Source organism: Nannospalax galili, unplaced genomic scaffold, assembly GCF_000622305.1.
Source record: "Nannospalax galili isolate Female #2095 unplaced genomic scaffold, S.galili_v1.0 scaffold278, whole genome shotgun sequence".
NCBI lineage: Eukaryota > Metazoa > Chordata > Mammalia > Rodentia > Spalacidae > Nannospalax > Nannospalax galili.
Genome location: NW_008347536.1, coordinates 216,946 through 230,937, shown reverse-complemented (window position 1 = coordinate 230,937; position 13,992 = coordinate 216,946). Strand labels below are relative to the sequence as shown.

General features: G+C 36.9%; 1 protein-coding gene and 1 pseudogene across 4 annotated transcripts in view; both read right to left on the bottom strand.

Annotated features, from left to right (window-relative positions):
* Positions 1-13,992, bottom strand: part of Grm5 (glutamate metabotropic receptor 5) — a 553,026-nt gene that overhangs the window by 476,271 nt on the left and 62,763 nt on the right. The window lies entirely within an intron of this gene.
* LOC103743036 lies at positions 12,527-13,818 on the bottom strand (annotated as a pseudogene).

Sequence of the window (13,992 nt, the reverse complement as noted above, 5' to 3'; positions counted from 1 at the left end):
TCATGCAATGCAGGGGCTGGAGAGATGGCTTAGCAGTTAAGAGCACTGACTGCTCTTGCAGAGGACCTGGGTTTGATTCCCAGCACCCACATGGTGGCTACGAACCATCCTTACCTCCAGTTCCAAAGACCTCTTCTGACCTCTGCGGCATTGCACAGCATGGGTGCACTCACATACATGCAAGCAATACACTCAAACACATAAAACAAATATCTTTAAAAAGCATGCAATGCATTGACCATTTGGTTGACAAAGGTCTATGAAAATTTAAAATCTGGTTGTTAAAAAATTTAGGAGACTCTGGAGCTATTATGATGATTGGAAAATGAATGGGAAGTGGGCAGGGTGCCCATTGCCTCGTATCCTGCTGAAATCTGTCAGCCACTATTAATTCAAATGGGAGAAGTAATAATATAAATTTATGTAAATATTTTATTAATGATAAACAAAATGAACTCAATGTGATCAGCAGGAATCCCGCAGAGTTTGCTTTTTGAGCATTGAACACAGAGAAAAACTCTAAAGCACCTAAGGGACTGGCTGATGTTAATGTGCAAAATATGATTTTAAGAGCTTACTTCCCCAAAAGTTATGCTTATGAAGTGAAGTGGTTCTTATCGCTTCTACCAGTATTTCCATTATGAAGCTAAGATGAGAGATGTAGTTCAGTCAAAATATTACACTCATGCTTTTCATTTATGTAACAAACACAGTGGGATTACCTAAGATGACGTTATGAGGAAGAAATAGGTGTGATATACAGGAATTACTTGCAATATGTTTCCAAATTATGATAACCTACAATATTCCTAAATTTAAAAAATATGCTATATGCTGGTAAATTTATAAAGATAAATATATTAGTTAAGGACATAAATGTTCTGTTTCTATGAAGACAAAAGTAGGGAGATAAAAGATAAATTCGACTTAATTCTCAGACTTACACAATTTCACTTTTGAGAAAGACTCAATAATGTCATGCAGTTCCATTCAAAATACTTTATTCACATTCAAGAAATCTCTGATGTTATTAAAATTTTTCACTGAAATATAACTTAATAGTATTTTAAAAATATGCTTTTCATCTACCATTAGGACTTTTTCTTTCTCCATTTTCCTTGGGAAATAATTCAGAGAGAGTTAAAGTCATACAGTATTACTGCAAAAAATCTTCTAGTATATCCATTTGTTTATATGAACTATATTCCATAACCCTTAGTATACATAAAAATGAAAACTAGGAAGATGTAATGTGTAATCTTCTCACAGAAATCTGAACCACTGTAGTAGCCTTTGAACATGACTAGATTAGTGAACAATTCATAAACTCAATCTTACTCATATTATTAAAATTATCTCTATATATATCATTTCAATATATAACAATCTTTTATAATTTATAAGATATTTATAATCTCTTGATCAATTTCACATAAAATATTTTAGAGAAAGAGCTCAATTCAGGACAGTTCTTTTTTGTTATTACTTTTCTAGTTTTGTTCTGATCTGTGGTGCTAGTTCTGTGATAGAACATAGGGACATTTAAATAATTTGGAAAATTCTCTACTCTGAACTACACACACACACACACACAAATGTACACATACACATGTAAACACATACACACACGATTTATATGCATTTTCAGATGTATGTAATGAATTGATAATCACATTAGGGTGAAACTTCATAGAGAAGTAGTATGAAAATAGAAATTGTAGAGGAAAGAACAATATTCATTTTCTCACTTTAAAATTGTTTTTGTAATAGTCGTCAGCCACCAGTAGTGTCTCAGCTAAGGTTAGGGTTTCTCACCCATTTCCTTGCCTCTGTGCTTGGTTTTTTTACAGTTTGAACTTGTGTGTATCTCTCCATAAGTTCATATGAACAAGGTCCCCACTGCCCGAAAACTCTTGTTTCCTTATGGTCACTAATAAGCCTTAACATATATGACAGAATGCATGAAATTGTAGGGGGGCAGATTTGGAGAGGTATAGATAGGGGAGGGATTCTAAATATGATCAAGATGTATGAAATTCCAAAAAATCCAATATAAATCTTCAAAATATTTTTCACTAAATACACAGTTTTAAATTTCAATCATTACATTTAACTCATGGTACTATAAATTATATTTAAATATAGATGTGTATTACCTAATATAACAGCAATTACTTTGTAACTACTGAAATTTACAGTGAAATGTTTTTGCATAACATGGCACAAAGCCAGGGACTACAGGACATATCTCAGGTCCCAGCTACTATGGAGGCTAAGACAGGAGGATGTGTGAGCCCAGGGATTTGAGAGCAGCCCAGGCAATAACGCTAAACTCATGCCCATCTAAAAATTTAAATAATTGTATATAATATTTGGTGCATCTGTGTCCTGTATATGTGTGTATATGTGTGTTCATCATTTCAGAAAATTTTCAGTGTGTGAGCAAGAGTTTGAAAACAAACGAGATGAAATTAGAAGGTCAACACACTAGGTGAGGTTTCAGTAGTCAAATTCTGGGGCTGTCTGGATGAGTCACACTCCTTAGCCAGTAAGGGATAAAGTCTGAAAGTTGAGACTGCATTCAACTTATTTGTCATCTTATCTCTTGAAAATAAAATGCCTATGGTATAGCAGGTTCTCAGTATTAGTAAAATAAATGGTTTATAGTGCAACGTGCTAATCCACACTGGTCTGCCTGGAGCCATAAATCATAATTCTATGTCTGTCTCTGCTGATTTTCTTCCTACAGGAAGTTAAAATTTAGCTAATGTTTGTAATCACAATTTAGCTTTTCCTTTTTTCTTTTACAAGACAAGCAAATTTATATCTTTAGCTTCATGGACAGTGCTGACAAGCTTTGAAGGAATTAATCATGTTCCTCTTCCTCATCGCAGTCATCTTGCTGTTTTGCATTCACTCACAAGGAAAACTCTGTTATCCCCTTGGTGGTTTACCAGATTATCGCAATAACACCTAAATCGTTCATGTGCACAGCTCAAATGTAGACTATACAAGAGTTAACAATAGCAGCTCTATTCTCATAACTCAAAGAAAGTTGCAGCCCTGAACTTAAAAACATGAGTTTAAAATCTGGTTAAAAGATATTCACTTACACTTTAAAAAATATGTATTTTAACCCAAAGGAATTCAATCTATCTAATCGGCAAAGCACTGCTGAAAGTAATACAAGAAAGGAAGGCGTTTATCCAAATTGCAGTACTGGTGGAGAAACCTAAAGAGATCGATTAGACATTTATTTTCACAATATAACATCCCAAATAAATATTTCATTTAATTTCTTCATTTCCCAAAGAGTGCTTACATAAAAAGTAAATGCTATGCCGCTTTTACATAAGCTATATAATCAATGTGCAATATCTCATGTATCTAAAAAAGCTAAAAATGTGTCTCTGTCTCTCTTTTCTATTATGTACCTACATGTCATATTTTCTTTACATATTGTAAAACAACATATTAAACACTGAAACAACTATGATATTACTTGAAGCAGGGTCTCCCTGTAGCCCCAGCTGTCCTGGAACTCCCTACGTAGACCAAGCTGGCCTTGAACTCACAGAGATCTGCCTTCCTCTGCCTCCCAAGTGCTGGGACTACAGGCATGCGCCACCACGCCTGGCTCAACAGTCATTCCTTTTTAACATTTCATTTTAGTTTGTTTTGTTTAGATTTTGAGACAGGATCTTCCTATAGTCCCAACTATGTAGACCAGGCTCCCTATGAACTCCCTATGCAGCCCAGGCTGTCGTTGTTCTCACAGAGATGGGCCTGCCACTGCCTCCTGACAGTTGGGATTAAAGGTGTGTGCTACGCCCACCAGATTTGTTTAATTTTTGAAACAGCATTTCATTATGAGCCTAAATTGGACTAAAATCCATGGTTCTCTTCCATCAGACACTTGGGTGTTGTGATTATAGAGCTGTACTATGCAACTCAGCCTTTCAGTACAAGTTGCATTAAGACAGGCATTTAAAAGTTTTGGATGGAGATATAACAATATTAGTTTTTTTTTTCTTTAGAAAATTTGAAGGGTTTATTTTTTTAATTTTTTTTTTACAATTAAAGTTACAGTTTTAACAATATGCAAAATATTACAGTAATTCAGATTTTTTGGCATAATGATTACAGATTTGATAAATACATTTTATATCTCATAATAGCGATGAGGATTATACAAAAGCTATTAAAACAATTATGAGAATAAATTCTATTGTCACTTAAGTATCTAAAGCTATTTTCCTTTGCGTTCTTCCAGAATGATTTGTTCTTATTCTTTACCTTAATTTGAGGGACTTCAAGAAGATACTTGTTTTTTTTTTTTTTTTCATACAGAAGAATTCCTTCCAAAGCAATTGACATTGAGACGTTTTCACATGCATTTCTAATCTCTATATACATGACTATCACTGGTCACAGTCGCCCACCTTCTGAGCTCCTCGGCATCTGAGCATGAATACAAACTCGTCAGATAGACAGCCTTCCTCTCCCACTAGAGGCTCCATACTCTGCCATCCCTGTCACTGTCCACTGTGTTGTCAGCACCCTCATCCATTCCCCCCTGTCTGCCCTTCTGGTAAATCTAGTCAGCCATAGGTCCCTGTTCCAGGAGGGTCAGCTGTTCCTCATCTACGGCAATCCATTGTCAGTATTCCTTTGGATAGAATTGGGGTCTGCTGTTTATTTTTCCAGTAGTATGTTGGGTTACTGTCTGGAAGAGCCTTTATCTATCCTGGCCAACAACTCGACTGAAGGTATCGCCTGTGAGGCTTTGTTGTTTGTCGAGTAACTTTTAGTTATATATATGTATGCTCTTATGATATTATGTTGGCCCCTTTACTCTTTGGTTATACTTCCCTTTTGGGTGTTTAAGGACATACAATTGGACCAGATAAACTGATTTGTTTTTACAATATTAGTTTTTACAAAAATTATTTTTGTCTTGGAAAATAAGTTTTTCAGACAACTGTTAATAATGTAACATGTGATTATTATTCCATTTCATTAAATTAAGTTTATAACTATTTTTGAACAATTTCTTGTTGTTAATATTTAGAATCGTGGATACCAATGAATAAAATCCACTACAGATAAAGCTTTTTGCACTCTGGTATTTTTCCAAAAGTATAAAGAGTGGAGATAAAAGGTTATCATTATTATAATGGGGTAAATGAAATTGGATAGAGGGTAGTAACAGGGGTGCAGAGAGGAGACGGCATTTAAATTCAATAAAAATATATTGTATAAAATTTGCAAAAAGTAAATTAAAAATGAAAAAAATAATTGACAGTGAATTTCTTCATCTTAATTTCATTCCACAGGAACCATGTGAGGTGTATTTTATATGTTAAATATTATATAGTAAATGTTACAGCTAAATGCTTTACAATTGCACATCTAGAAAAGAGAAAGCTAGAGAATAAACTCAGATGTTTACCAAGGATTTTCCATGATGTCACATTTTGTGTTTCCTGACGCATACATGTTATATAAGCTTGCCCTTTGAGTGACCAGCAGTGAACAGGTGCCTTCCTCTAGCTTTTCACCACTTACTCCATCACTTCAAACTAATTGGACTATGAGACTCTCCCTAGAAATGGAGAGGCAGAAGGAGCAAGTCACTCTTCCCATCCAATCAGTCAGCCTTAATGACATGAGGGGGAAGGACTAAGGATAGACGTGGGGAAGCCAGAGAAGAAGGAGCATCCTTCACCATCTTGGACTGGCCAGCAGCAGTTCAGCTAGTCACAACTGAAATGTAGGAAAAAAAAAACCAAAAAGCAGCCCAAGAGTGCCCATACCCCTTTATTGCCATCATATCCTCTGTTAACAAGCCCAGTAATCCCTGTTGTTTCCTAAGTGAGGAATATTTTCTTAGTTTGTAGTAAGGACAATGGGAGAAGGAAGCCATGCACACCTCCCAGCGGCAAATATGAGTTACAATACAGCTGGTAAAAATAATTTCTTCTTTGTAGATCTTTAAAATAAGCATATATTGTCTTGTTTTATCTCTTTTGAAATCTGTGTTTAATGATACTAAGGTATACAAATCAGTTGTTAAAATCAATAGCAAACTAATGTTGGGATGACCATAGAGATCAATGGAACAGAAGAGAATCTTCAGACATGGACAAATATGTCTCACATATTGACATACAATTAAGAATAAGAAATACAGAATTTTCTACTCATCTAGGTGGGCATTCATACCCATAAAATTTGGCTTCACATCTCTCACCCAAAGGCTCAAGGAGCATCTTGGAAGAAAGGGCAGAAAGACTGCAAGAGCCAGAAAATTCGGAGGACTGCTGCAAATGTATGTTCTGGACATGACAGGGCCTACGGTCACAGCACTCATGAATTTTCAGAGGCTGTGCTTATCTGCACAAGACCTGAAACATATGTCCTAAAGCTGATAAATGTTTAAACAAAATTTAGTTCATTCATGTCCTAGAGTACTATTCAGGTATAAAAAGGGAAAATCATTGATATACACAACAGTATATATAAATTTCCAGAGAATTACTTTGAGTGAAAAAGATGATCCCTAAAGATTAGATAATATGTAATTCTATTTATATAATATTATCAAATTGTACAATTTTAGAAATAAAAAACTGATTTGTGGTTGATAAGGGTCAGAAAATTGAAGCAATTGAATAATGGGATGTAGCTACCCACTGGAAACCTGATGGTTCCTGATAGTGGAATTTCTCTGGTGTTCTCCTGTGTGACATATTCTCTTCTTCATGGGGACATTATTTTTGTAGTTTTGAAGGTTATTACCATTGGTAGAAACTGGGTAAAGGATGTAGGAATTTTGTCAATATTATTTCTTATAAGAACTTGTAAACTACATTTATTGCAAAGTAAATAATTTAAAAATTAAAGGGTAAATACACATGTCTTAAACTATGAAAGGGTGTAATACCCTAACTAGAAAAAAATGATAGCAGCATAAGGCACTGTATCCTTGTGCTGATTAGCTAGATTCAGTTTTCTACCACAGATACAGGACAACACACCATTTTCTACAGAATGAATACACGATCCCACCTGACCATTTATAGAATATAGACTAACTTAACCAACTAACTAATCAAACAAACAGCTAGAAGAAAGAATTTGGGGATGAGTGATTAGGCTCATTTAACCAGGAAATTAAAAAATGAATGGCCAATTTAGTCTTTAAGTGTTTAAGATAAGAGTGTACGAATGAAGGTGACCAAGTTCACCTCAGAAGTGAAAAGCTGGCTTTTCTTGTAGCTTACAGACCTAGAGCAGAATTAATAAAGAACCACCTGGAAGCAAATAGCTACTCAGGCATAAAAACTACATTGTAAAGCTTGTCTTTTCTCACTAAAGTAGAATCATTGAGCAGATAGCTACTCCTATGACTTGCACCAAGAGTAGTGACATTCTTCAATAAATAGTTTGAAGGATTTGGAGATCACAAATTAGACTGGATAGACTTTAAAAAAACACAGAGGAACATACATATGGGGTAGAGTTGGGGGTGAATCTGTGAGGACATGGGGAAGGAGATTGAATATGATCAAAATATACTATATGACATGCTCAAGGAATCAATAAAACTATTATTTAAAAATAAATAAAAGCAGGGTTTCAAAATATGACAAGATCATATAAAAGGAAGCACTGAGAATCTGTTATAGATTAAAGAGTATCAAGGACACAAGACTACTAAATTCAATGTGACACCATAAATTAAATTCTGGAATAGGAAAAGTCTTTGTGTTAGTATGAAATTGGTAAAATTAAATAAAGGCATTAAACTAATGGCATCAAAGGAATACTAATGTTTCACTTTGCATAACTGTGATATGATTATATAAAATGCTAATATTAGGGAAGTATGAAGGCAGAGTATTTGAGAGCTGTTATATCTTTGCAACTTCCCAAAGTTAGTTTTAAAATCTATATTCCTTTCTGCAGACAGTTATTAGGCACTATATCTTGGCATATAAGGCAGTGTGATTCAGCCCCGGTTTCTTCTCCAATCTTACTTCCTGTTGTTTCACTGACTTCGTACCATTGTTAATACAAGAGAGAAAATTCAAATGCTTTCCCAAGGCCAACAGCTCTGTTCCTTAATACAGGCTTGCCACTGTGCCAAGAGCTGACATCTATTCTCCCTATGTGACAACTTTGTTGCCTTTCAAACCTCCAATTCACACAGGGTCTTTGTCATGAGCCCTTCTTTGACTATCTTAGTAGTGTTAGTAACAATTTTGCTTCTGTAAGTATAACATGTACAGCATTTTGCTCAGGTATATGCAGTAATTTATAAACACTGCCATGCTTTTGTTCCCCAGGAAACTGGATGAGGAAGTCAAGTAGTAAATGGAGAAGATCAGAGGCCTTGAACTAAAATGTCCCTGAATTTGAATTTCTTCATTATATTTTAAATGAAACTTGGAAAGCACGACACTTAACTCTAAGCTTCTGTTTCCTTTCTCTGTCAGTAAGAAAACGTAGTACTCTGACTTCATAGGACTTCTGTTAAATTAATGGTTGAAAGTTCCTTGTTATAACAAAATATTTAACTGCCAAAAGACTCAAAATATTCAGCTTAATAATATGATTTGATATTACATAGTATAATGATAGACATAAAGTAATTAAGCATTAGTCACAAGCTATGTTTAATATTATCCCTAGGAACTTGTTCATCCTATGCCTGAAAGCTGGCAGCCTTTCCTCAGCATCTCCTTATCTCTTACTCTCCAGTGTCCAGGGGCTACTATTCCAGCCCCTACTACTTGATGGCCTTGATTTTCTAAGCTTGTGCATATGTGAGATCATAAAGTAACTTTTTTTCTGCTTTTGACTTATTTCACTTAGTGTCCTCCCAGTTCTTCCATGTTGTTGCAAATGGCAAAATGCCCTTATTTCCTGTGGCTGAATAGTATTTCATCCCCTGATGTATTATGTTTCCTGTTCATACTCATACTATAATGGACATTTAGGTGTTCATAAGGGATACTGGTTTTCTTTTTTGCAATACTCACTTAAGATAATAACTCCCTCAGCTGACGAATGGTTAATGAAAATGTACATCTACTCAATGGAGTTCTACTTAGCAGTAAGAAATGATGAAATTACAAAACTTGCAGGTAAATGGATGGCGATAGAGAGTGTTATACTAAGTGAAGTAATACAAATGCAGAAAAGCAAGTGACGTATGTTCTTCCTCATTTGTGGATTGTAGCGACAATCTCCCATATGTGAGTATATAAATTCTGAGGTAACACCAGGAGCCAGGTAAAGGGAAAGGGTACCTGGAGGTAAAGGACAAGAAACAACCTGAAAGAGGGATAATAGGGAAGAGATGTTACCTGAGGGGGTGGAACTAGTGGGAGTAACTGGCAGGGAGGAGAGGAGGGAGGGACATGCAAGGGACCATAGTGTGGGGGAGGAAGGGAAGTCAGGAGAGGAAAGACTGTGGGAATAGGGAGGAATTGAGGGGAGGGTGGGGATAATGGGGGCACTGTGACTAAGGAGGGAGGGAAGACGGAAGTCAGATGGGAGAAAAAAGATTGGAGATGAGTGAATCTCGGCGGGCAAGGAAACCTAGAGAGAACAGTGATGCCCTAGAAACCTTATGAGAAATGCACATAGAGTGTCTCAACATTAATGCATAGGTATACTTGGGAGTTGCTTGGCAGGGAACACAGTGTCAGATAGAAGAGACCTCCCTTAGAGTGACAAGCATGTCATACAGCACTCATCAAAGAAGCTTCTTTTTGGAACAGATGGAGGCTACTGCAGAGTTGCACATCTGGTCAGGCACAGAGAACATATGCATGGGACATGCCAAATACTAGGTGACACATCTGCAGTCTAATCTCTACAACTAAGGCTCATGGAACATAGCAGAGTAAGGGATAGAGAGAGGGCTAATGCACCCCTCAACTCTCACCAGGGAGATTTCCATGTACATCAGAGTGCAATATACACAGAAGGCCACAACTGGCCAAGTTTTGGAGAATAAGAGACTGTAGAGTGTAGGATGGGACTCCTATATGGAATCTCACTCACCTGCATTCCAGGGATCATTGTGGAGTAGGAGACAGAAAGATAAAGCCAGGGTTGGTTCATGAACACAAGGAAGTGGAGGCCTCCAGGCCACCAGAGGCTTGCTCACATGAGCCTGTGGCAGCGGTGGCTTGAGTATGGGACCCATGTAGCTCAATTAAACAAGGGCCCAAAGGGGAAGTGAGAAATAGGTGACAGGCCAGCAGTAAATTGAGAACTATTTGAGACTCATTGCTACTGGGTGAGGGAGAGCATGACTTACATACAACCACAGGATGGGCTGACTAGACTCCAGTGGACACATTTATACTGATGGACACTTGGGTACAAACACCTGAATGAGTAGGACTGAGCATGTATGGCAGAATGCATAGGGTTCGGTGGGAGGATGGGGAAGGCATGGATGGGAGATGGGGTCTGAATTTGATTGGGAAATGTATGAACTTTTAAAAGCTCAATAAAAAAATTTAAAAAAAGAAAATATCAACATTTGTGAAACAGCCAGCACTGCTGAAAAACATATGACATTAAATACTATTTTAGAAAATGAGAAAGTTCACAAATAAGTCATTTAAACTGAAACCACAAAAAGAAAAAGAAAATAAATACAAAGGAAACAGAAGAAAAATAATAAAGAAAAAAAACCAATAAAATAATAAGTCAATGCTACCAAAATTCTTTAAAAAGTCAACAAAGTTCACAGATCTCTAAAAAGCTAACAAAAATCATAACCACAACGAGAGATGACAAAATTACCAACATCATGAAGAAAATGTGTGAGATTGATGCATTTGCATTCAAATGTCAGCATAGAAATGAAGAAATACTGGAACAGCTCTACACTAGAGGAAATCAGTGAATTTCATGAAAAGGTGAACTATAGGCTACCTGAATAAAAACAAATATTTGAATACACTTCATTAATAAGGTCAGAGATTAAAATTTTAAAACTTCTAAAAGTGATAAATTTCTAGCTCCATATTCTTCTGTTATTAAAATTGAAAAAGGAAAAGAAACTATATATTAACATTTTTCATGTTATAGTCATAAAATTACTGTTAGCACATAGAATTTAGTAACACATGGGGATAGTTAGACACTGTGACAGAGTAGTATTTATCTCAAAGATGCAAGTTGAGTAATATTTGAAAACCAATCACTATAAGGCACCATGCTACATGACCATATCAATAAACACACAAATATCCTATATAATTCAACATCAGTTTATTACAACTATAAGGAATATAGAATAGAGGGCTTCCTTAGTTTGATAAAAGTATCTACAAAAATAATGCAATGGCTAATACTGTACTGAGGGTGAAAAGTCATCATTCAGCAAAGTGCTAGATGTTCTAGCCAGTGTAGCAGGCAATAACAGTAAATAAAAGGTACAAAGATTGGAGATGAGGAAATAAAACTGTCCCTTTTGGAAATGATGGTTGTCTCAAAAGAAAATCCCAATGAATCTATGAAAATGCTGCTTAAAACTGAATGAGTTCATGCACAGATAAAGAGGCAGGTACAAATATATAAATCAATTATATTACCATCTATTAGAAATAAAGATGTGTGGACATAAAACATAAAATATTGTATAATTCTTAAAATCACTAAAAATGGAAATAGTTGAATATAAATATGAAAACATGAGTAGAGTTTCTGTTAGATATAATCAATGTTACTCTAAAATTAATGTGAAAGCTAAAGCAAGAAGAATAGCTGAAATAATTTTGGAGAACAGAATAAAATCAATCTTTCTGGTTTTAAGTGTCCCTGTTCAGGTAGTTACAGTAAATAATGTTTTGTTCTGGGAGAGGTGTATATACTTCATCCAGATCAGAACAGAGATTGGGAAATAATTCCCCACAAATGCATGCCCCTGATTTGTTTTTGGAAATATGCTAAGGTCATTTAATGGAGGAAATAGTCTTTTCAACAAATGATGCTAAACATACCAACCGAGCTTGTGCTGGATAGCTTTAGTGTCAACTTGAAACACTTGGGTTGAGGGAGCCCCAGCTGGGGAATTTCCCTCATAGGACTGGTCTGTGGCCATGTCTGTAGGGCAGTTTTTTGATTGTTGAGTGTTGTGGGAGGGCCCAGACTGCTGCGGGTGGTCTTACCCCTAGGTAGGTGGGCTTGTGTTGCATAAGAAAGCAGGCTGAGCTGTGTGTGTGTGTTGGTGGGGGGCGAGTAAGCCTTTAAGCAGAGTTCCTCTATGGCCTGTGCTCCAGCTCCTGCCTCCAGGTTCCTGCCCTGAGTTCCTACCTTGGGCTCCCTGATGAACTGTGACCCAGGAGATGTAAGATAAAATAGGTCCTTTCCTCTCCAACTTGGTATTGGTAAAAGTATTTTGTCACAGCAATGGAGAAACAAACTAGGACAGAGCTACATCCTCAGCCTTCTCTACCAACTTTATTCATAGTCTTTATGACATAACAGTGAGATCCTATCTCAAAAACAAAACAAAACCCAACAAGAAAGTCTCTTTGATCAAATTATGCATTTCAAGCCCCAAGTGGGAAGTGATAGGTGAATATCTGTAGGAATACAGTTTATTTTCTGCTCCTCCACTCAGAAGTAGCCCTGTGTCTGTCCAATCCATGCTCTATCTTTATGAGCAGCTAGATCATAGGAGCCTTGCAACTTCTGGTAGCCCATAACTTGAGAATGCTATCTAAAGAGCCTGAAATCAGCTACCGCTCATGGGTAGGACCACTTTACTGATGTTACCCAGCCTGTATGAGAGGTGAGGGATGACACCAAAGAACCATCTTTTGTTCAGGGAACCCACAGTCTGATATGCCTGTCTGTGCTTCCCATATCAAGATGCCAAACATTTGCAGTGGAGAATAGGAAATACAATTAAACAGTTTATTTCCAGTCAAAGTTAACTTAAGATGGCCAGACTCAGCATCCCACACTCTAATTGTGTGATCCCAAGATACACTGCAGATTTCTTCAGCAACTGACCAAAATACTGAGGAAACTGCTTCTGTGTGGCCAGAGAGGGTCACCAAGGGAGTCCAATTGCTCAGTCTTTTCTTTCCTGGTCGATTTGTGGATTCCTCCATTTCATCTTCTTCATCTGTAGGGACCGTAGACCAGATCTTTAGCATCTTATCCCAGGAACCACTGAAAAATTTAGTTCCTGAGCTATCTACAGCTATAGAATCCATACTCCCAGCATGCCCTCTGCTGCAGCACAGGACTTTCACTTTGTTCCTCTCTACATTCCACTCCCATAAGAGAACAGTCTGATCCATAGAGGCACTCAGTAGTAAGCAAGACAGTCTTTTTTCACCCAAGCCACATCTTTCACAACATCTGTATGGCCCACAATTGTCATATTGACTTTCCTTCCAAGGACCACATCTGAGAGGTCTTATCATAAGAACCAGACAAGATCCATTCTTCCTCCTTTGATTGAACTGATCTAGTCATCATGGAGCATGCACTGCTCTGGCTGGTGTGCAGAGAATTTCTCTATTCCAGTCCCCAAACCTTTTCTGATGAAATGCTCTCCAGTTTCATGTGTTTGACCAAGGGCCTTTGCAGAAACTGACCCTTGATAAGGAAATCAAACTCCACATGTTTGTGGAACTCATTTTTGGCCTCTAGCAATTTATTGATGGTGTAACTAAGTTCAGCAATTTCTGAGGTGGCAGGGATTGAGAAGTGAATATCAGCTATTGCATATTTCTTGTTGTTGGTATAGAAGCGTGCCAGGAGCTGTGTCATGGCGGGGAGTACACGGGAGACTTCACAGAATGTACACGCTGGTAATGAGGTAGCTCCAAATCAGAATACACAAGTATACTGTATGTGCCTTCAGGCACCAGTTCCCCAAGAACCAGGGACAGAAATGACCACTCAAATTTAAAACATGAAAGTCTATAAAATTAGGGGACTATA